The sequence below is a fragment of the Ruditapes philippinarum genome, unplaced genomic scaffold, assembly GCF_026571515.1.
Source record: "Ruditapes philippinarum isolate M1 unplaced genomic scaffold, ASM2657151v2 ctg5845_1_1_1_1, whole genome shotgun sequence".
Lineage (NCBI taxonomy): Eukaryota > Metazoa > Mollusca > Bivalvia > Venerida > Veneridae > Ruditapes > Ruditapes philippinarum.
Window position 1 is genome coordinate 29,357 of NW_026852551.1, and position 25,238 is coordinate 54,594.

At 31.8% G+C, this 25,238-nt stretch overlaps 1 long non-coding RNA gene across 1 annotated transcript; it reads right to left on the reverse strand.

Annotated features, from left to right (window-relative positions):
- Positions 1-7: 7 nt before the first annotated feature.
- On the reverse strand, positions 8-25,238 carry LOC132716716 (uncharacterized). The gene is made up of 4 exons (XR_009623862.1): positions 24,979-25,238; positions 21,869-21,925; positions 14,703-14,765; positions 8-64 (listed from the first exon to the last, which is right to left on the reverse strand). It is a non-coding gene; the product is annotated as an uncharacterized LOC132716716 (long non-coding RNA).

Below are 25,238 nucleotides of genomic sequence, written 5' to 3' on the forward strand. Positions count from 1 at the left end.
AGCTTGCCTGATCCGGATGCATCATCAATGTTCTGTGGAGATGCAAAACTGCTCGAATGTCTCCCTGAAATTAAAAGTATTTTTTAAATATATATTTCAAGGCACATCGCGAAGAACGAGAAAGGCCATATAAGTACCTTTAATGTTGAATTCAGAATCATTTTGAACAAAACTTTTAAATATTTTTTTAAAATTGCATACACGTACAGACTCACAAAATTAAATAAAAGATAAAAAAATATTTTATCACGACATAACGACAATTGTACAATAAAGCAGTGTACTAAAATCGATATAACAGTTACACGAGATGAGATAACTGTAAACTGTGTGTACGTATTCATATGTATGTCAACAAAATAACTAGGCTGGCCATCTGCAATAAGACTGACTAAGGTCTGTTCAAATCACTTCTGAAGAAAATTGTATACATAATGCGTGTAGAAATCTTTTATAACAACAATAACACTGTCACCAAAGATCAAAATACACTGTCACCAAAAGACCAAAGCTTACAGAAGTAAAGTTAAATGCATTTCAGTGGAATTCGAAGCCTTTTTAAAAGTTTTTGTCCGTTCAATCATTAATATGTTATCTAAATCCCTGTTCTAATCGAATCAACCGTGTTTGTTATATTGTTAGCATTGTATTTAATCTACGAACATTTCCAAAAATGATAATAAAATTTTGCATTGTCTATGTTGTGACGTCACAAGTCCGTGGCCAAGTGGTTACGGTCGTTGACTTTAAACCACTTGCCTCTCATCGCTGTGGGTTCGAATCCCAATAGGGGCTTTGGATTCTTTCATGTGAGGAAGCTTTTGAGCTAGCTCACGAACGTCAGTGGTTCTACACAGGTGCCCCTTCGTGCCTGAAATAATGCACGGAAGGGCATCTGAGGTCTTCCTCCACCAGTAAAGGTGGAACGTCGCTATATTACATAATGTGTCGATGTGACGTAAAACCAAATTAAACAAACAAACTCTGACATTATTGATCTAATATGTTCAAGCTGATTGATGTCATTGATGATTTTCACGAAATAATATATATATTGGAAATTGAAGCGTCGAGTAAATTAAAACAACAATAAAAAGGACAAGTTTATATATTGATATACAACAAAGGACACTATTTATTTGCTCATTTATAGCTCACTGACTTTCAATCAATATTTAAGGGGTCAAATGCGGTTATTATAGAAATTGAAATTTTTAAAAGCCTACTTAAGTTTATGTGATATAAAGAATCTAACATTCGTGTCTTTCCCTAATGACTTTGAATAAATACTCGTTTAATAAAAGTGATATAATACTATAATAAATTTCCAAAAGTCACTCTTGATTTGTACAATAAGCTTCATCATTTGTTACGATAATTAACAAAAAAGACTAAAAAAGAAATGTTTAACATGTGAATGGTACGAATGATCACCAAACATACGAAATACTGTTCAATCTTTCCAAGCGAATAAAATTGAAATAAAAATATTGAAATAAATATGTTAAGAGTTTTACTTCTGATAAAGTATGTTTTTAGGAAATAGAATTTATTGTTATAAATATCTTACACAGTGCTACAATAAAATACTTGCACGAGATGACTTTTTGTAAAATCTACCATCCATCCATTTGCTTTAAAAGTATCAAAAGTCTAAAATTATTATTACATGTATTACCAAAAATGAACCTACCTGACATCCTTAGTAAATCAAATAATTATCAAGAAGAAGAAAAAAGAAATGATAACAATTGTCTTTTGAAGTAACTACACTTAATCACTTTTCATAATATAACCATGAAATATGTGTGGGTAAAATTGTGTGACAATGTGTACGTAATTTAAAAGACTTTCCCGCCAGCTCGTATACATATTTTTGTCGTCTGACATACAGTACACCAGATTATCTTTTGTTACAAGAAAAACACTTTAGTATGATACACGATTTAAGAATACGTGAATTCAATATTTACAGTGTTATTAACGATTAAAGGCGCGTAACCTGGTATCGATGAAACAATAATTAGTCAACAAGGTGTTTTTTCTAAATGGGATGTCGATTGTAAGGTTCAGTTTAGACGTGGTACAAGGTTAGCTTTTAAAAAAGCTAGTAGCGACTCGCTTCGTAATTTTTTTTCCAGGGGTGCGTTTAAATGTAAAAATGACAGTTCTGTTAGCTGAAGAGACTTCAGCGAACATCAAAATAAAAGTGACATAAAGTTATGGAAGCCAGCTTCACTCAGTTTAACAAAGAGGAATATGAGTATATATTATGAAGATGCATGTAAACAGATAGAATGAAGTCCCTATGTCTATGCACATTTACTATATGGCCTTTTGACCTTGACCAAATAAATGTTAGATAGGTAGAATTCATAAAGATGTCTCTTTATACGAAGTTAAGTTGTAATATGATATTTAGTATTGGAATGAGTGACAGACACAAGTCCTAAAGTAAACACAAGTTGTCAATTAATTCATCCAGAAAAGCCGGGATCCTATTAAAAATATAGGGATCCCGGGAACTAACCAGTCTTAGATGCTTTTCAGATAAGCCGGGATCCTATTAAAACATATAGGGATCCCGGGAATTGACCAGTTCAAGAATATAGATTTCAGAAAAGCCGGGATTATATTAAAGTCTAAAGAGATCCAAGGAATTTGCCAGTTCAAGAATAGTTTTCAGAAAAGCTGGGCTCGCATTAAAACATAAAGGGATCCCGGGATTTGACCAATTCAAGAATGTAGTCTTTGATTTTTCCAATTAATTAGGCATATAATTATAAGTATTGTGATATTTAAGTTTGTTGCTAAATAGCTCTAAATATATTTATATCCAAAGTTTAATTAATTTAACGTTCATTACATACAATAAAAAAACTTAACGTTTAATGGCCTTTCATTACGACAATAATCAACACAAATATAGTTAATAAGTTTTTCCTCTATATCTTATACGATCCCGGATCCCGGCCAGTCCGGGCGTCCCGGATCCCGGCCAGTAAATATATACACTAAATACCAGAAAGGATAAAATGACCGGAAAAAAATGAAAAAGAAAAAAAATGCACAGAACCAGGTGAACACTTATGTTAATTAACCAAATGAAAACTTACTATTGAGGAACAGGTGAAATCGCTAAATCAAAAGTCAGTGTTGATATGATTTATCGAAAAGAATTCATGAAAACAAACATTTTTAATCATCATAATATCTTTGCGCTCAAAACAATACTTGCTGCTTTTTAAATATGGCGTGAAAATTGAAGGTTTTTTGACGCTATGTAAGATTAAATTTGATTGGCTAAGTACTTTTGGATCCTAGCCCTGATAGATAAATTTTTATAGAAAGCTGGAAGCCAAGCTTCGATTAAATTTTCGGATGGATTCGGAGTTTTAGGTTGTTTCTCAGTAAAATCCTAACGTAATACCGGCTCGCCGTGGCGAGCCGGCATTATAGAAATTTTGCCGCAATTTAACAATATTTTAAATCGCAATGTTGCCAATTCTATTGAAATAGAACAAATGATTCTTGATTTTTACATTTAAATTCCGATGTACATTATATAAGCATACTTTAAGTAACCGTTCATATCCAGAGAGCAAATGGTTGGATTCTGAGTGCGCTAAGGCGAAACGTATATATTAAGATGAATAAGTATATTTGATAATAATAAATCTACTGAATCATGGTTTTCATTTTGCAATAAAAAGAAATCTTAAAAACATTTGATACTTAAAAAGAAAAGCGCATATAAAATTAAAATGGCAGATGAACTCATCCGTCTGAAAAACAATAAACCAAAAGATTTTTGGAAGCATTTTAAAAACAAGCGAGAGACTACTGACTCACAAATTCTTATTGATGATTTCCGCGATTATTTTAAAGGATTTTCTTCTGATATTCAAAGCACATTTATCGACCAAGTTGAAAATTTCAATAGCAATAGTGATTTCAATATCAATAATGCAACTTTCGAGGAATTAAATACTTCTATTATTTGTGGTGAGGTACTGTCATCAATTAAACGCTTTAAAAGTAATAACTCATCTTGCCCAAGCGATAATTTTTGTTAAACGAATATTTTATCTCTACGGCAGATATACTCGTTGGGCATATTACTGATTTATTCAATAAGATTTTTTGTTCTGGTCACTTTCCCGAAATTTTGGTCTCAAGGTTTTATAGTGCCATTACATAAAAAATGTCCAAAAATATCCGGAATAATTATCGCGAAATAACTCTCATTTGTACTTTTGGAATTGTTTTATTATTTTGTTCTTACTAGAAGAGTTGAAAAGTGGTTTAAAGATAACAATTTTTTATCAGACGCACAGTTTGGCTTTCGTAGGGATAGTAGTACAGTCGACGCGGTATTTGTTTTACATAACTTGAACGAAAATAAATGCGACCTACCATGCGCTTTTATAGATCTCACGAAATAATTTGACTCTTTTTATACAAACGCTTTATGGTTCAAATTGTTTAACATGGGTTTCGATGGAAAAATTTTAACAATGTTCCAGGCTATGTATCGTGCATTAAGTACTGCAACACATTCTCAGACTTTTTTGAATTTTCAATTGGTCTTCGTCAAGGCTTAAATAATTCTCCGGTTATGTTTGCACTTTTTTAGAGGACTTAGAACTATATTAACAAAACAGATTAAATTGTGGTTTGTCAATTTTTGAACTTTGTATCATTATTTTACTGTTTGCTGATGATATGGTGTAAGTAGGACATTCTATAGAAGATTTATAATCCAGTCTTAACTTATTATATGAATATTGCACATACTGGGGTTTACAAGTTAATACTTCAAAAACAAAAGTCGTTATATTTAGAAAAAGGGGCCCCTTGAGACAGAACGAAATTTTTTTTTTATAAAAATGAACAGATAGAGATAGTTAATGAGTTCAACCATTAAGGAGTAGTTTTAAATTATACGGGTTCATTTGTTTTGCATAATCAATATATTATTGGAAAAGCCCTAAACACATGTAATGTTCTACAAAGTAATGTAAATAAGTTAGAATTATCAACCATATTTCTTTACAATTATTTGATTTTTTTGTTGGATCTATTCTGAGTAATGGGATTTTCTTAGTCAAAAGATATAGAAAGTGTACATCTCAAATTTTGCAAATATATCTTAAGCGTTGAGAAAGTTCCAGCAATAGTGCTATATAAGGAGAATAAGGAAGATACCCTTGTTATATAAACAGATAATTATGTTCAAATGATAAAATATTGGTTGAAAAATTCAAATACAAATAATATTATTTTACATTCTATATACAATAACTCATTAAAACAATGTTTAAATGGTGTCAAAAACTGTACATACAATGTTAAAATATTATAAGAAAATTATGGTTTTGCAGATGTATTTTTTAAACCAAATGACATTAATATAAATGCATTTTTATTACATTTTAAACAAAGAGTTTTGGATTGCTTTAAACAAAAATGGCAAGCAGATTTAAACAATTATAATGTTTTAAAAACACTCTTTATATTCATCTCAAAGCAGATTTTAATTTTGAATTTTCTTTAAATACGATCAAATCTAAATATTTAAGGAGTAGTATTACACGTTTAAGAATTTCTTCGCATAATCTTAGAATTCAAACAGGTAGATATGGTAGGAATAGAATAGACAGACGGGAAAGATTATGCCAATTGTGTCAATGCTCTGAGATTGAAGACGAGTATCATTTTATTCTTACATGCAGTGTTTACCATGATTTTTAGAATTCGATAAATAAAACGTCATTTTTATCATAGACCTAGTATGTACAAATTCATAGAAACGCTGAAGTCTAACAACAAATCCGTTGTAAATAATCTTAGCAAATTTGTTTATTTAGCCAATATGAAAAGAAATGATTTATTGAATTCATATTCTAGACTTTAAGACTTTAACAATGTTCATTATATTCACTGTTAGACAGTGAAAAATTGCTGTTGTTCAATATCTAATTCATATTTATTTGAGCTTATTCTCCATATTGTATAAACTGAAACATTTATTATTATCTTTCATTTGAATACCAACCGTGACAAAATGTTCTATATGTATTACTAGTTGATGTATAACGAGATACATGTAAATGTATAAGTTAAATAAAATTTTCTTTTTTTTTCTTCTTTCATGAAATTTATAGTTTAAATTAAACAAAGGTGAGTACGTATTGGAATATGATCTTCTCAGACTGAGGAAATATATATAAAAACGCAACACTTTGAAACAAAAACAATTACTTTCAAAAGCACTTTACTGATATAAACTTCAAAATGATGTACAATATTAATCATCAGGTTTCCTTCCTAAATAATTCTCTCTTAATGGATCACGTACATAATTTACTCACTATTATCACTGGAATATATGTAAATGTCATAACTGACGGTATTGACCAATTAAGAGGCAGGCCGTGGATAGCATGGAGGGAACATTTAGGAAATAACCATGTTCTGGAATAAATAAAATTACTGAGCAGCCTAAAGCCTGTTCTGTATTTTTGTCTCACGGTGAAAAATTATTTTTTCTTCATGAATATTGATTGAAACTTCTCCATTTTAAAAAAAATAAGTCTGTAACTTTCAAAGGGTAAGAATTAATTATAATTTTCAATTTCTTACTTTAGTTCGCATGAATAAGCATTTACCCATGTGACTCAAGTAAATTCCGTATATTTTCTCCAGAATTTGTCAGAAACAAACATATGATAAAAAAATAATGGAGCTGTTTTTTATATTTGTCAACATTTATATAGTTTACATTAAACGTTTGCATTATCAGGAAGTCGTCAATCACCATTATTATAAAAACTCTTATGAAGATGTCGCTGCCTAAGATAAAGTGACACTTGTAAAAATGAGCATGCTAAGTTTAAATCATTTTCAAAATTTACTGCAAATAAGACATACCCTTTAACCTTTTCCCTTATATAAGCGTGTTTCGACGGCTTTTTGCCCCCCCCCTTTCTGAGGCCTCAAACAGTGAAAAACTGCCCTATTAAGGCCCCAAACACTGTCTTTTGTTTGAGAAATGTTGTTAAAAAAAGTGACCATTTTTTCGGCGCCGTCCCCCATCCAAATATTACATCAGGGGGTTGCCAGAAGGGGGATGTGCCCCCTTCTGTTTGGGGGGTTTGAAGGGGGGTGGAGTCCCCCTCATCGCCAAGAAAATTTTGGACTTGTGAGAGGCTTAAAATGAGCCCAGGTCGATCATAAGGTAACGTGTAACCAACGCTGAAAAGCCTTTGACTCTATCTCATTCCCTTGAGAAGTTGCAGCACTTTGAAATAAATTTTGATGGAAAAAATCGAGGCAAAAAAGTGATTTTTGGCAATTTTGAGATGTCCCCTCGTTGCCATGGTAACAGGAAATTTAAGACTGAGCATGTCGTTACAAAGGCAATGGTCCAGTCAACATTTGTGCCAAGTTTGATTAGTATTGAAGCATTTTTCATAGTTTCATAGCAGTTTGAACTTGTAACAGGAGGCTTTTCAGTGAAAATGGCCATTTTTCACAATATGCTCATGGGGGAAAAGGTTAACTAAAAAAATTATAAATGTTACAAAACAACAATTTTTCACCAAAATTAGGTAAAAGACCACATGTTAACATGGAAAAACTAGATTTTGGGTGATTCCAAGGTTTTTCATCATTTTTTGTTAACCTTTTCCCTTATATAAGCGTGTTTCGACGGCTTTTTGCCCCCCCCCCCTTTCTGAGGCCTCAAACAGTGAAAAACTGCCCTATTAAGGCCCCAAACACTGTCTTTTGTTTGAGAAATGTTGTTAAAAAAAGTGACCATTTTTTCGGCGCCGTCCCCCATCCAAATATTACATCAGGGGGTTGCCAGAAGGGGGATGTGCCCCCTTCTGTTTGTGGGGTTTGAAGGGGGGTGGAGTCCCCCTCATCGCCAAGAAAATTTTGGACTTGTGAGAGGCTTAAAATGAGCCCAGGTCGATCATAAGGTAACGTGTAACCAACGCTGAAAAGCCTTTGACTCTATCTCATTCCTTTGAGAAGTTGCAGCACTTTGAAATAAATTTTGATGGAAAAAATCGAGGCAAAAAAGTGATTTTTGGCAATTTTGAGATGTCCCCTCGTTGCCATGGTAACAGGAAATTTAAGACTGAGCATGTCGTTACAAAGGCAATGGTCCAGTCAACATTTGTGCCAAGTTTGATTAGTATTGAAGCATTTTTCATAGTTTCATAGCAGTTTGAACTTGTAACAGGAGGCTTTTCAGTGAAAATGGCCATTTTTCACAATATGCTCATGGGGGAAAAGGTTAACTAAAAAAATTATAAATGTTACAAAACAACAATTTTTCACCAAAATTAGGTAAAAGACCACATGTTAACATGGAAAAACTAGATTTTGGGTGATTCCAAGGTTTTTCATCATTTTTTGTTAACCTTTTCCCTTATATAAGCGTGTTTCGACGGCTTTTTGCCCCCCCCCCTTTCTGAGGCCTCAAACAGTGAAAAACTGCCCTATTAAGGCCCCAAACACTGTCTTTTGTTTGAGAAATGTTGTTAAAAAAAGTGACCATTTTTTCGGCGCCGTCCCCCATCCAAATATTACATAAGGGGGTTGCCAGAAGGGGGATGTGCCCCCTTCTGTTTGGGGGGTTTGAAGGGGGGTGGAGTCCCCCTCATCGCCAAGAAAATTTTGGACTTGTGAGAGGCTTAAAATGAGCCCAGGTCGATCATAAGGTAACGTGTAACCAACGCTGAAAAGCCTTTGACTCTATCTCATTCCCTTGAGAAGTTGCAGCACTTTGAAATAAATTTTGATGGAAAAAATCGAGGCAAAAAAGTGATTTTTGGCAATTTTGAGATGTCCCCTCGTTGCCATGGTAACAGGAAATTTAAGACTGAGCATGTCGTTACAAAGGCAATGGTCCAGTCAACATTTGTGCCAAGTTTGATTAGTATTGAAGCATTTTTCATAGTTTCATAGCAGTTTGAACTTGTAACAGGAGGCTTTTCAGTGAAAATGGCCATTTTTCACAATATGCTCATGGGGGAAAAGGTTAAGGGTACTTGAATATAGTCTTCAGGGTACTTGAGTACGAGCACTTATAAACATACAACATGTTCATGGTGATACATTTGTACATGTAATATGGTGTTTTTTTATGGTAATACCAAAAATAAAGTGTCATATTTATATCTGAATTAGCCGGTGTAAATGGGACGTGAGTGATAGATTTCAGAAACCACTGTCGTCCATGAGCCGGTTGTTTAAATCGTTCCTTATACATTAACATAATAAATTTTGCCGAGTTGGTAAATCTTTCTATTTTCTGCATGCAATTCAGCTTAATAAGAAAATCTTCTTTACTACTGATAGGTGATGATGACGTACTTCATTGCCAACTCGGCAAAATTTATTATATATTAGTCAACATAAAATATATTGTTTTGTAGCATTTAATGATAATATTCTTGTTTTACAAGTTAAAATGTTAATGCTTGATTGATATACTCATATGAGTGTAGTATATATAGAATCATAACACATTTATTTTAATCAGTCTACAGTCGACAGTTTTATAAAAATGATTACAAACACTTAATTGGTTAATGTTAATATGTAAGCATTTACTGAATTAAATTGGTCGAACGGCTGTCTTATACCATTTATAGAAATAATACATATGAACATATTCTAAATGTTTCTGGCAATGACTATGGATATGACTAGAAACCAAACAGATAAACTCCAGATATTTCCAATCCATATTTTTGCATCGAAATAGAAGCAGCCAAGAAATAAATATATACCTTTTTTCTTAAAGTTTTAATATAATATTTTGTAAGAAAAGGTCTATTCTATTGTGTTTGAACATGTTGTGATTTTCTTATTTCCCTTTGTTCTGTATGGGGTGTTGATTCCGGCACGAAGCATCCATACACAGACACAGTCAATTTTCTCTAATTACACGATTAAAGACACCGACATATACATAATTGTTGCTAATTGTTACGGTGTTTGGCGAGTAAAGGTAAGACAATGTCTGACGTCTTAAAGGTGTGAAAATGTGCGAATTTGATTGTTAAAAATCATCGGAGCGCTTATCTGTAGAAATTATGTGTAGATTTAAATATATTTTTTATAATTACTTTGAACGCCGTAAAGGTAATATGCTAGTAATTAGTAATACAAATTAAATGTCTCTAACATCATGGCTTCTGGGCGAATCGCCCAAACCTTCAAGTATATGAAAATTATACGATGACCGACACTCAAGCTTTAAAGAAATGATTCACAAAAGAAATAAATCAAACATCTTTTGACTGGTATGTTCAAGATGCCAATGGCAAGTGGCACTGTTTATCAGCCGTAAAAGCAAGATTAAAGGGATATACTCTAAGGGTCATGATAACCCTGCAAAAACAACAAATCACACAAGGCATGCTGCCTGTGAGTTTAACTGCTTGAAAAACTTGATCTTTTTTCTTCTTTTTTTTGTACATGTACTTTGAAATGATCTATTGTTTTTGTTTAATATATGTTACATTTTTTCTTTCTATTTTTCAGCACATTGTCGCTTGCAGTTTCAATGTCAAAATTAAAAGCACAACAACCCCAATGTGGCCATACCACGTGACTTTTCGGGTACGGAACACGCCGATTTTTCACCCGATTCAGGTATGTTTTTTATTCATAACTTATTTATTACTCAACCGATTTTGATCAGATAAGGCGCAGAGTACCCGTAATTATATCAGTTATCCACGGTATATCAAAATTCTGAAAACCCCTGAATGGTTTTTGAGAACATTCGAGTACAGTTTTATTTTCATAGCCTGGGCCGAGGGGAACGGTACACACTCATTTGGCATAACAGGCGATTTCTAGCAAGTCATATGTTTTTTGACATTATTTCATAGAAAAATACATGTTAAATCTGATATATTTACTATGTCCAATGTATCAAGTGAATGCAGTGATGTTTTAGCATATTTTCATAAAGTTATGTTGAAATGGTACGGAACACACTGTTATTTCAAAAGATACGGTACACACACAATTTCTGTCTTTGAAACAATTCTAACATAAAATATATAAAAAATTAATTTAAATTATAATGTGATTGATTTTTTAGCTATACATTTTATTAATTTAAACGAGAACCCTGGGACCTGTTTTGCAAAGTATCATTATGCCTACAGTTTGATGTAAACAGGATTATTAAAAAAATAAAAGAATATTTTGAGAGTACGTTGCGCACAATTCGATTTTATATGTTGAGCAATTAATAATTGGCTATAAAATGTTAAAATTTTAGGGAGGGATACGGAAGACGTTCAAAATTTTGTTTTGTTTTGATTTTCATTTGAAAAAATTAGGTATATTCTTTTGGATTATAAAACAAATTGTGAAATTCATGGACATCTGTTATGTGCGATTATTACTTCATTTAATTTGTTTGTTCGAATATATAAATGACTGTCTAAACGAAGTATGAATATATAAACAAACAAGAAGTTAGGAGTAAGTTGGAAATATATGTTCCTTGCAAAATTTTGTTTAAATAATCGAATTTGGAGAAAAAAACGCTGGTTTTTGGTGTAAGTGGATTTTTTTAAATCACGGAAAGTTTAAAGTTTTTTTCTGCCACATGATATTTGGTATGAACACCTGCCAGGGTCCAAAACTAACTGCATGTATCTAAATTATCAAATTATCTACATATGGACAAATATATTTCGCAGTTTTACGTGTAATCAAATTTGATAATTTGAAGAACCCATATGGGAACAAGACCTGTTATATATCGTCACGTAGTTTATACAAGGTAACCTTGTTACATATACATGTAAGGATATACATGATAGGAAATTTAGTAAAATTATGCCTATCTTGGACTTTCATTTCAAGATGCATTTAACACTTGAGTTCATGGATATGTGTGCTTGCATGTTTGTGTTAAAAATAAAATGATATTTTAATAATACCCATTTTGTCAATCAAATGCTATGGATTTTGGAGACTGCGTTCTGTTTTATATACTACATGAAGTAGGTACGAGACCACAAGTGACTTAGATGTTTTGATTTTTTATGTGAGAAAGTTTTCTTATTACCGTACAGAATGTCGGTCGTTTTACTCAGGAGCCCGTTCGTTCCTTTATTTGTACCCAAGGGGCACTTGTAAAACTTGAAAGTCGCCAGTCTCGCCACATGATAATGTCAGTTTTATGAGCCGTGAAACCAAACCAAAAATGACCTAATTACATGAACTAAAAGTTATTTTCAAAGCTTCATGCCTTTAAACATTAAAAATTTAAGCAATGTCGACTACATTTTTATTTGTTGGGTCGTCAGACCAAACAAATAATGGTAGCGAAATTTCAGGCTCTGATATGCTTATTTGCAGAATAAGAAAGTAGTCCGAAAGTAGAATCCCTGGAAGCGGTTACTTACCTTTATATGTACTTTAACGCTGAAAAAAATAAGGGGGGATCACTGTGTTAAAATTGTCAAATGACGGGCGCATTAATTTTCAAGCCTTCTCGGGAGAAGAAAAAGTAGTTCCCGATTGGTCAAATATTTCAAATATTGTGTAATTCTTTACAGATATACATGTAATATGAAGCTCCATGATTATTTACATCAGTGTCAAACGAAATTAATAAGGGTTACAAACCCTAATTTAGAATGATATGGTTTTCTTCAGGCTGTTATCTTATAACTTCCCCGTGGTCGAGGGGTAACGCGCGCGTTAAGGAAGAGAGATGTCCTGAGTTCAAATCCAAGTTAAGGCAACTCATGTTTTTTTTTGTTGTTTTTTTTTTTAATTGTTTAAGCCAAATAAACAATGAATTACATATCAGTGTTGCAATAAGCCTTATAGCCAATTTCCTACAGTTATGACACTAGAAACAACATTGGTGGCACTATACAAAAACAAATTGGTTTACAATCTCACAGCCTTCACCTTTCTGACATTCTGAGACCCAAACAAATTCAGCGCCTTTTGTGATTTGATTTAATTAAACATGACCATGATATTGCTAAATTGTACTTAATGACTTGCTTATTATTAACAAAATATAAATATATATAAATTGTTATCAAGTAATGATACTTTTCAGCGATTTAGGTCATGACCTTGTTTTATTTTTTTCAGGGTGAAGCAAAAATACACATCCTACTTTACTTAAACTAAAAGAAATAAAAAACAACAATAAACAACAATAAACACATCACTATATAACAACATTTTCTTTCTATAGAGCGCAACTACCTGATTCTGTGAAGATCGAAGTGTTTAACATACCCTAGGTGATTTTAAATAGGACAAATACATGGAGGTTGTAAATGTTAAGCGTGATCTCTTGAAATAAAGTGCACAAATACATATAAATATTAAAAGTAAGCATTATGATACATTGCAAAACAGGTCCCTGGGTTCTCGTTTAAATTAATAAAATGTATAACTATGAAAAAAATCACTCACATTATAATTGAAATTAAATTTTAATATATTCTATTTTAGAATTATTACAAAGACAGAAATTGTATGTGTACCGTATCTTTTGAAATAACAGTGTGTTCCGTACCATTTCAACATAACTTTATGAAAATATGCTTAAACATAACTGCATTCACTCGATACATTGGACATAGTAAATATATCAGATTTAACATGTATTTTTCTATGAAATAGTGCCAAAAAACATATGATTTGCTAGAAATTGTTTGTTATGACAAATGAGTGTGTACCGTTCCCCTCAGCCCAGGCTATGAAAATAAAACTGTACTCGAATGTTCTCAAAAACCATTCAGGGGTTTCAGAATTTTGATATACCGTGGATAGCTGATATTATTACGGGTACTTTGCGCCTTATCTGATCAAAATCGGTTGAGTAATAAATAAGTTGTGAATAAAAAACATACCTGAATCGGGTGAAAAATCGGCGTGTTCCGTACCCGAAAAGTCACGTGGTATGGCCACATTGAACCCATGCATAAACTGATTGAGAACAAACTATCAAAAGATGATGAAACATATACAAAACTGCAAATGTAGTATTGAATCTGAAGCGGATCTTATTCTGAATTACATACCGATGATTAAATATTTCTGTCACAGGTGTTGGGGTTGGTAGTTTTCATACGTGCTGAGTTTTATGATGTTATCATGGTAATATTAGGCCTACCCTTTATTTTCATTTGATAGTAGTAAGAAATTTATTTTATACATAGAATCTGATAAAATTGCACTTCAGAATATAGCAAACAAAGATATGACCATTTTTGATTTTTGATTGACCTCGTTTTTGTGTCATTTAACATGCACCCATATCAAAAAATGATAAAACAAATCAAATTAACATGAAACTCTGATAAAGCAAAAGTGACATATATATTGTATTTAAGTTTAAAAATGGTAGATATAAATTTCAGTTACACTTAAGTAATTCCTTTATATACCTTTTAGTATTTTAAAAACTATATACGACCTGCATTTTTGGCATTTAATTTGTAATGCAAGTTATGAATGATGAAGTATACATGAAAATGAAAAAAATTGTCCAGCTTAAAACAGGGCATAGTTGGTTTGCATAACAATCCTTTTACTTATTAAGCGTTGGTCCAAAAACAATAAATAAGAGATAATAGTTTGTATTTAGTGCTATTAAGTACATTTGTATTTGACAAGCTTACCTAATTCGAGAGCTTCATTAATGTTTACGGAAGCTGCCACATTCTCCGCTTGCTGTTCTGAAACTAAAAGATATATATTGTCATGATTTTACATATAACCCAGTTACGTTTTATTTTCTATTTCCATAATTTTCATAAGAATAAATGCAAAGTGTTTGAAATGCGTTGTTGAGAAATAAGATATTGGCAATATTCTTATTTGTGAAGACAACTACCGGAGGACGGATTGCCAAACAAACAAAATATTCATGCCATCTGTTTCTATCATGTGTTCGTAACTTTTTATGTACTGTTTTAAAACCGAATAAGAAGTTGAAATACCTGACACTGAACAAGGTCTTTCAAACAGAAAGATTTGAAAAATATTTCTATTTGAAAGACCCTGCCCTGAATGAGCATATCTTTTAAAAGCGCGCGAAAATGTTGGATGCTATACATTGCGGTGTCGCAGCTGGTATATACTTTTAAATTGTTAAGTCATAAGGTTTCGTTATATTGGTACTTACTCGTTACTTCAAGAAGTAGTAAAAAAACCTTTTTAAAAGTTTAAATCGTGTAAACCTTACGTTCTTCCAGATACCAACAAATATTAAAGACGCGACTTATTGCGAAACGCAAAATTATTTTATTCTTTAAAGAATTTTAATATTATTGAACATTAAATGTTAAACAATTCCAGATTTTAAAGTTACTTACTTGACATTATTTCCAATAATTTGATCCGATCTTTAGCAGTGAACACATAAATATGCAAGCAATTTTACCTTATGTTAAGTGCGAGATAACGTTATCGCAAGGTATAGCATCCAACATTTTCGCGCGCTTTTAAAAGATATGCCTATTCAGTATACCTGTTACTTTTATATCAACTTTAAAATCGTAGTACATAACTGAACAACAAAGAGCGTACTTAGTGTTCGTTTAGAAATTAAACCATGACATATTTGAAGATGTAAAGATAAAAGATTATCGAAATCTTTATTTCAACAAATAATGCCAAAAATCATAAAGACAAATATCTAATTATAACATAAACATCGTAGGCATCTAAGGCAACAATTTGAACTAACATGTTCGATCTTAGAACTTAGATCTTAAAACTTAAATCTTAGCTCTTAGAATTTAGAGGTTTCGTAAAGGAGGAAAAACGCCATATTGACTGCAAGATAGACATGAACATGTAAGATAAACTTCTTATCATATTTCTTGAATTTTTATTTTTTTATTTTTAAGAATTGCAGAGATATAGCTAGTATGTTAAAAGATTAGGTGATTGTAACTGTACAACAAAAAAGGCTTAGTGAAAAAAGCAAAAATAGACCAAGCTATCTTCAACAGGCTTTGAGAAACTCCATAAGTTGAGTTTTAGCAATTTTTAGCTATTTTAGCCAAACATTGCTACATAAAAGATATACGATAAGGGACAAAAGTGTCAATACTGTTGCCTGTCTTTGTGTAATGCCCCTATTGTCAACTTTGGAACAGTATTTAGAATTGTGTAACAGTCAGTTTATTATTGATGCCGTTGTTTTTTCAATGTGAATAAAGATAATTCTATTATTTTTCCTATTACAGAATCTTCTGTATTCCTTCTCCGGACGACGAAAATGGTCACTAGATGGGCATGGATATTTTGAATTAAGCTTGTTATTTTTACACCAGTGTCTAGTGTTGTGATCACAAATTTAGCTGTTATTCTCAGAGGGGCGCATTCAACATCAAGACTAGAACTGATTAAGAATTAGTTTTTTCAAAAATTATCATTAAAGGATATTATATTGTTATTAAATATTGGCCATAATATTAAAGTAAGCTTGTGACAATTTATACTGAAAGCTAACAATCTTTTCCGACGCAATATTTGTACGTGCACCTGAGAACGAAGTATGGGACCACATTATTGTAGAAATGCAGAGGAGTGTCAAGTTTGTAAGTTATCGATCGATGTGGCAAATGTGTATGAGTGACTTCCGACTTGTAGAATCTAGAAATTCTGTAATGAGGCTTATGCGATAAATCAATCCCGAACGGACTAATGAACACAAAGCGGATCTGAGCAAAAGGTATTGTAATTTGCATTTCAGTTCAAAATATACCACATTTTAATATAATAATTTAAACATAAACGTATGTTACATTACCCTTTGGTTTATATTCACACATCCTAGTGGTTGGAACTTCCTTTTGACATTTTAACTTTTTGGCCTTTACCATGAATATTTTTATGAGAATTACTAGCTATAAGCCCTTTTCGTAACAAGTCTTGGCTACTTTAACTATTTACTTAACTGTTAATATATAACCTTTTTACGTACAAAAGTCTGTGATCTTAAATAATATTTATTTATTAAATTTACCAAAATTGAGTATTGCATGAACTGTTTTGGCTTATATTCACACATTACCTTCATAGATGTTATGGAATTTTACTATATTTTGACCTATGTCTTGACCTTTTCTGGCTCATGGTATTCTTGAGATAATAATCACTTCTTTTCTTTATCTGTGAATGTTATCTATGAATAGTGTATCTTGACTTGACCTACAGATAACATTGATGTTTACCATAAATATGATATAAACAGTAGTAAAAGGTTAAGTATTAACTACTTTCGGAGTGCGGCACGGGGATATGCAATCGACAAGTTCTTGTATTGTTTTGTTTTATTAACCTGTCAATTCCATACTAATTACACGGTCAATGCACACAATATATTAATCTTCGAAAAGTTTTCGGTAATTTCCGTGAGATGTACTCAGTGAGATTTGATTAAATATAATTTGTGCCTATGGAGCAATTATAATGTGCGGTATAGCGAAATAGGGTAAACTACAGGTTAATGATTTCTAAGTGTCTTAATTACGTGTTGTGAGATCGAGACCGCGTACCTCCAATGGTTTTTTTTCTTCTTCTTATAACTATTTTCAACATTATCGGAACTATAATTGCTTGTTATGTTGTTCGTTTTGATTTAATATGTTTAGCAATTAAACTCCTTTTAAATAACATGCTTTCATAATTAAAATTTATAATGAATTCGGATTAAAATTAGAAAATGTCGTTTCAATGGCGTTAAACACAATACAAATTGAGACAATATTTCTTAGTTGATTCATATATGTGTAGACAATATTGGAAGCACTCGGCCATTTTTCATAAAAATATTACTGCAAAAATAAAAAAAAGAGTAGGCCTAAAAACAACGACAAAAGTATGGATCGAACTAAAGACCCCCAGTATATTAGACAATCACTCTACCGTCTGTGCTATCGCCGATTTGACAACCCTTATGCATTAAGCTGGTGTGACTTTTCAAAACATTAATTTTTTACTCCATATTAATTCTCGTAAACTACACGGACAGAACCGAAGTGAAATCGAATATTTAAATGAGTGCTATAATGTATTCAAAATTGACAGGTCAATAAAATCAGACTATAGAGAGTGTGATATTCATTTAAAGCTACATTAAATAAATTTCATAAAAACAGAAATAGCGACATTTCCTTAGTCCATTGGGTTTCATATCGACTCCAGATCTTATTATGGTGTCGAGACAACCAAATTGAGTTTTATAAGCATCCATATATGAGACCTCATTGTGCCGAAATCGAAAGTACAATTTCTGTTTGCATAAGAAACTCCGCCTTCGGATTATCCGTACATCAATATTAAATCAACAAACATGGCGATAAGTAGCAGTCCTAATATAACGGTTTATTTCTGCATCATTGTAACGAATGTTTTCATAGAAATGTAATATTTTTATCAGATGATTACAAGTGTACCGTGAAACTAAAACGGTCAAAGTGTGTTTGCACGTGAAAATCTCATATTTGCCGTGTTCTGTATAGCAACTATAACACCGTGACGTAGCACATACACGAACTGATTATAGTCTTCATTTGCATGTTAAAATTCGTATACGAACTTTAGTGATACCGTGGGGTTTCCCGTTTATAATCCTAATTTATGAACAATGTTTGATGAGAATTACAACAATACTGTTGAAAAGGTTAATGAAACTGTATAATGCTTGGTTTTTAGGCCGACTGCAAAATATTTTTTGCATATTTATTTAATGTAACTTTAAGTGATTAATGAGATAAGTGTCTTGTTTCATGTTTTCTTGTCTATTACTAGTACTTTAATAAAGTTTTATGCATGAGAATGGAGTTACCTTTTCTTCTCTAAGCTCTTTCAAAACAGATATTTTAGTTCTAATGTCTAAGATCTATTACCTAAATTCTAATGTCTTAGTTCTAATTACTAGTATCTAAATTTTAATGTTTTAAAATCTAATGTCTAACTTCTTATGTCTAAGTTCTATGAATTAAGTTCTTGTAACTAAATTTTAAGATATTCTTGCCACGTTAAGGTCACTATGTAGGTCCTTAACTACCACGTGTCCACTTTGGAACACCTGTTTGAAGCTCTTTATTTCGGTCGATCGAGAGAAGGTCTCCGCTTGCTTATACGAGTACTTCAATTTTATCTGCTCAGCATTGTTACGCCTGTTGGCTCGTATAGTTAAACTCACGTTCTGACTGTTTTGAAAGGCAGTCGCCAGTGCAGATGTATCGCATGAAAATCTGTTGACATGGATCTTCTGATGCTGACATGTATTTGACAAAAAGCTGACACACAAAAATAACTTACTGCATAACTAAAAATACTTTTGCAATCTGTAATTTACTTCCTTTTCATTGACATTTAAGGGAACATGCAACTATAGCCACAATAATGGTATGCATTTTAATTAAATCGCAATGGATTCTTGCACACTTTCCAAAATGATGACCATATACTTCATGTCTAAGATTCTAATGTGCTTACTCAGTAATACGATTCATTATGTATATACTGATGGCCCCAATTTTTAGCCAAGAATAGGTCATATCAAGCATTTGTGCAGAATTATGCCCCTTTGTCGCCTTAATAAATTGTAGGAAATGGCAAACTATTTCAATACTATATAGGACAAATCCTTTGTAAATAAAAGTAAACAGTTATTTCAGTATCCAACCGCTGATAACTATAGAATTGCATATCTTCCAAATGTACTTGTTACCAGAGGTTAGATACTGATTGAGGTCATCATGATATATATTTGACCCCAATTATTATCAAACCCCTGATAATTTCATCCGCTATTAATACAGAAGAGCATGTCTTTCAAGTTAAGGCAATGGTTATCTTTAATTTAATTGGCCACTGTGATCTTGACCTGGTACAGATGGAAACACGTGAGGATTGAACATTGATGCAAAGTGCACACCTCTATAAGTATGTCATCTGATATAGAATATAAACAATTTTGTCGGGTCATTTATAAAGATTCTGATTACATCACAACTTTCTCATAAACAGTTTCCTGGAAACAGTTCAATAAGTTTTCTAACATGATTCCTGTCATCATTTAGTACAAAATGATATTATTTTCGACTAAGACAAACAGGTTGAAGGATCAGAAATCACATGATGTTTGTGTTAAAATTTGTGTTAAAATTATATGTTATGATACGTGTTATGCCATCACGAAACCAAAGCAATTACATGTTCATCAATCATCTGCAAAACTTAAAAAAAGCAATGTTAAGGATTCGTGGGCGATCAAAGGTCATCTGTTATACAACTACAACACTTGGGCGAGTTACTCAGATTCATAAGAATATAGCCATTTAGTTGATCCATAAAGTTCCTGGCATATCTGTACGTTTTGATTAACATGATGACCAAAGTTTTGTCCATCATAGATTAAGGTACAAAAAAATACATCAGGTCTTCCGTAAGGTATTTCAAAATTCATTTGGGATCGAATATTGTGAGTTTTCCACTGGTGGGCTATCATGTCGAGTTCCGCTTTGATCAAATCTATAAAACAATATCTAAGGCATTCAATGTGTACACGATTTGTTACATCTTAAACGTTCAAATCAACATGATCCTTGACTTTTGGAATCCACCAGTAAACCCCTTGTCTACGAAGTTATCCAAACTTGGATTTGCTACGCTCTTACCATGCCTAACGTGTTTAATATATCGAGGTAGTATGATGCTATCACTGCGGGCATGTTGCTGTTTGATACTTCGAGCCATACAATGAGTCGACCGTACCCGTCAATAGCTCTGTGGATGGCTTTAACTTGTTGTATATTTAAGACCTTTCCAGACATATTTTTGCCGAAATAATCGGCGTACTTAGCGTTCATTAGTTCCTTCGGGACCAATATGGTGTTTTACGGAATATCTATTGTCTAAGATATATGACCTAAATTCTAAGATCTAACATTTTCTTTCGAATTTTGGTCGTCTTAATCCTAACTCAAAATGGCCTCACAATGGGCTTCCGTACCATTCAGACTGTTTTTCTGTTTCTTAGTGTATCCCCCGTTTGACAGAGATGTAAAATTCACTGCACTTATGACATATTAAAGCTACATGCCTCCAGATGAGCCAAAATATATTTCGAAAATCAAATTTGAGAAAAATGTAATACAACTTTACGAAAAGTAACAACTTTCATGTTATGTGTGATTAATGACTGATTTTTCAGTATATTTCACCATATTTCTACTGCGTAACTAACGCAGTAAGAGCTATTTTGCACATTTTGAGCTGTTACTGGTAGTTTACGCGGGTTGCAATTATCATTGATAATTGCTTCCTTTTAGTTACTTCACAAAATTATATTTTTAAATACATTTTAAAAAATTTCATAAAAAATAGCAATAAGAAGGCGTGCTGCTTTAATACATACAGTACATTTTCAAATATATTTTTCAAATATGCCTGCTACTCCCATCATAAAGGAACTCCACTGAAGTCCAATAGCCTAACATCAATAAATCTGAATTTTACATAGAATATTGTACTACTTTTGTGCTCTTTCTAGTCCGTTGCACCGCTTTTCAATTTTGAGCCATTGTTCACAAAAAATACTTATTCTGCAAAAAGGGAGCGAATGGTCTGAAATTTTGCACACACGTTATCATCAAATGGAACATTAATCTCGAAAAATTATTTCCGGCCTCGTCAAGTTAAAAGAAACCTCAGTGTTATCCCTTTTAAACACCAAGAGTACGTTGATTTCAAAGCAACTAGTGATTTTACTTAAAGCTTGTCGTAGACGTTTTATATGTTATGAAGGATTGGACAAGCTTACCTGATCTGAGTCCATGATTTATGGTCTGAGAAGCTGCCAAGCTGTTTGCTGGTTCGCCTGAAATTTAAGTATCATAATAATAATTGTAAGTTAGTAAGCATTTTCGTTTGTTTTGAATCGTTTTGTTTTCATCGAAACAAAGTCGCCAGGAAAGAAATAGAGCTCACTTCGCAAGAGCACGGGAATTTTATTGTATAATAATTGAATAATAAAAAGTACTAAACAAAATATGAGGAAAACAGATTGGGAGGTGTGAACATTGTCAATATTGTGTCAAGTTCGAAAGTTCGACATCTGTGACGACGAATGATGAAACAAGTAAAATATAGAAAATAGAATATTTTAAGAACGCCCAGAACAGCAAAATATAAAATGCTGCATGCTCGGTTTGATTGAGTCTTACTCAATGTGTACATATTTATTGTTCCATTTCCAATGAAATTTAAATACAAATGTGAAATAGATATGTAAAAACATTAATTCAATTTTTGATAAATCAAATTTTAACAACAAAAAATAAACAAAATATTCATCGTTTTTATTATGCAAGATGTGATTCTATATTAGCAAAAAAAGTGTAAATATCTGTAAAAATAGGCATAATGTCCAGTTTTCTACCATACATATTGGATATTAAATGTTAAATCATTTCTAGATTTGTTTAGATTATTTACTTGGCATGAGAGTATCATGTTATAAGGTTGTTTATAATTGCGAAAAACTTCATTACATTAAGTTAAATCGAGTTATGAATGTGAACATAAAGATTCAATACTGAATGTTACATATTTTTTATAAATTATTTTCTTTTAATAATTTTTCTATTATAAAATGTACATTTTTGTGATATCATTACACACTTTAAACGCCTTTATGTTCGGTTTAAGGTTATCATACAAGTGTTTTCATTTGAATTCCTCTTTTTTCCAATTGCTTGATTTACTTACCAGATATAGATTATAGATAGTCACTTTATATTTATATAAAAAAAACAACTGACCGTACCTTAAATTTAAACACATCTTATTCGCCTTAATAATTTTGTTTCGGTTAAGGTTAATTACTTAGTCATATATATGTTATAAAAGTTATTTTTCCCAAACTTACTTATCTTCTATTCTCAAAATTGAAATTATTGTAACTTTAAACTACTTAAATGATTTGGATTTTATTCCTGCCTTCACTTAAGTGATTTTGTTACATTAAAAAAGCTCAATCCTGAAGCTCTTGATATATCTCGTAAAAATTAATCTAGAGTTCACTATGAACGTATTATTTATTCTATGTATCTATAAGTAGCTTTAAATTTTCATTTATTCCATTTTTTTTCAATTGACAATAATTGTTGATAGATATATGTATCACAGATTAATGAATAACTTATCTTTCAATATGAGTAAATGTACATATTATAAATGCGCCTTTTCTTTACTCCTTTATATTACACATATATATTTTGTAATTATATATACTGTATATATGAACTGTATGTATTTGTACGAACTTTAAGGTGCACATTATATTCAATGTTATGTAAATGCTCTTCAGTTATAGAGGAAATAAAGATAACAGTAATCTTAATAAAGTATTTTAAAGCAGCATGCCTCCAGATGAACGAAAATATTTCAATAGATCAAACTTGTGAAAGGTATTTTTTGTATTTTAATATGTAGGCAAAATATTCGATTTGGCTATTCTGTAATCTTTGAACATTAATTCCTGTAGTAAATAAAATTTGATTTTACTATCATAATGAAAATTAGATTTCCATGTCAAATGGTAAAATATCATTTGTTTTTAGATTAATTTGTTACAATATATGAAGACATGATTTAGCCTTAACGCAATTCTTGGTACGAAATTAAATGAAAACTCCAGTTGGCAAGCAAAGATTTTTGTGTGATACGTTGTATGTTTAAATACAGTTCAAATACATACCATGCATTGACATTGGTATGTTTCTTTTTAAGTAAAAATATTTAAATCATAAACCAATGTTCTCGCTAAAAAATATCTCAAAATGAAATATCGATGTCAAATTCAATCATTTTTTACTTTTGACGTCTTATTTGTGATATGCAATCTTTATAACATCTGTTCCCCTTTGTTTTCTCGTTCAGGGCCCTTCTTTTTATTTGGGGACCATACGCCACTTTTCATGGAATGGCACCTAAGTTTCTCATCGAAGGCTCCATGATAATTCACATATTAACACATATGCGGATGTTTTGGAATTTTAAGTTTCACCACTTTCATGTTTAAATGAGCCGATGCTTGAGGACGTGGACAGTAACTTTCAGTACCGTCCATATCAGGCTCAATCAAACTGATGCGGCAATATTTTTCAATATTGCCGTTTTTTGCATTCTTTAGGGACTCTCTCTCTCTCTCTGTCTCTCTGTCTCCCTCTAAACATAAACTAATAAGTGTAAAGGTCGTCGATAAATGAAAGAACTGAAGTCACTACACATGCAGCCGACTTAAGGGTATGTAATATATGTTATTATCAAACTGAGATCAAGCTAAAGGAATGAGATATTTTGATTTGATATCTTACTGCAAAAGCAGAGGAAATACAATAATAACGCAAGAAAACATGTTTAAATTTCGCCGCAACTAAAATCTAATTTCAACTGTAACAAAAGAATAATAAATGTTGCATTCTATATTGTTTCAATTCTTTACACGGCTGCTGACAAAATAAATGGAAAAAAATTAATCTTTCAGATATTTTAATTTTTTTACCTGACATTCCAACAAACTGATTTTCAGATTTCGCGAAAATGTTGTCAGCTTGTAATAGATCAAGAGTGTGTCTCGTTTTGAAGATGAGATGTGAAAAAACCTTGACCTTTTTACGTCGCTTCCGGTTATGGCTGACATTCTATTTTATATATAACCTGACAGATAAGATTCCTTTCCTACTTAAATATACCTTGAAAAAAATTTACCGTACAATAATAATTATTGTATTTAAAATCATATGTAATTAAAAACGATTGTTTAACCAGTGTAAAGATAATTTTAACATGGTCGCTAAAAAAACACCCTCTGTTTCCAAACAACATGACGTATTAAACTATACAAAATGTTACTTTACGGAACTTTACCTTGCGATCAACATTGTTAAACGTACACGGCTGGAACCACATACCAAAATTTACTTTAAATAATATGAAATCCATTTTTACATAAAACACAATCACTCCTTTTCTGTAACCTTTCATCAAATGAACGCGCAGTTATACAATCATACGTGGCAAGGACAGTGTTATCAATGAAAAGATAAAGATTTTTTTAATGTATAATCATGCCCCTCGTTGCAACATGTATGCAATAGATAAAGAAAGTATATTTAGATCAATATGTT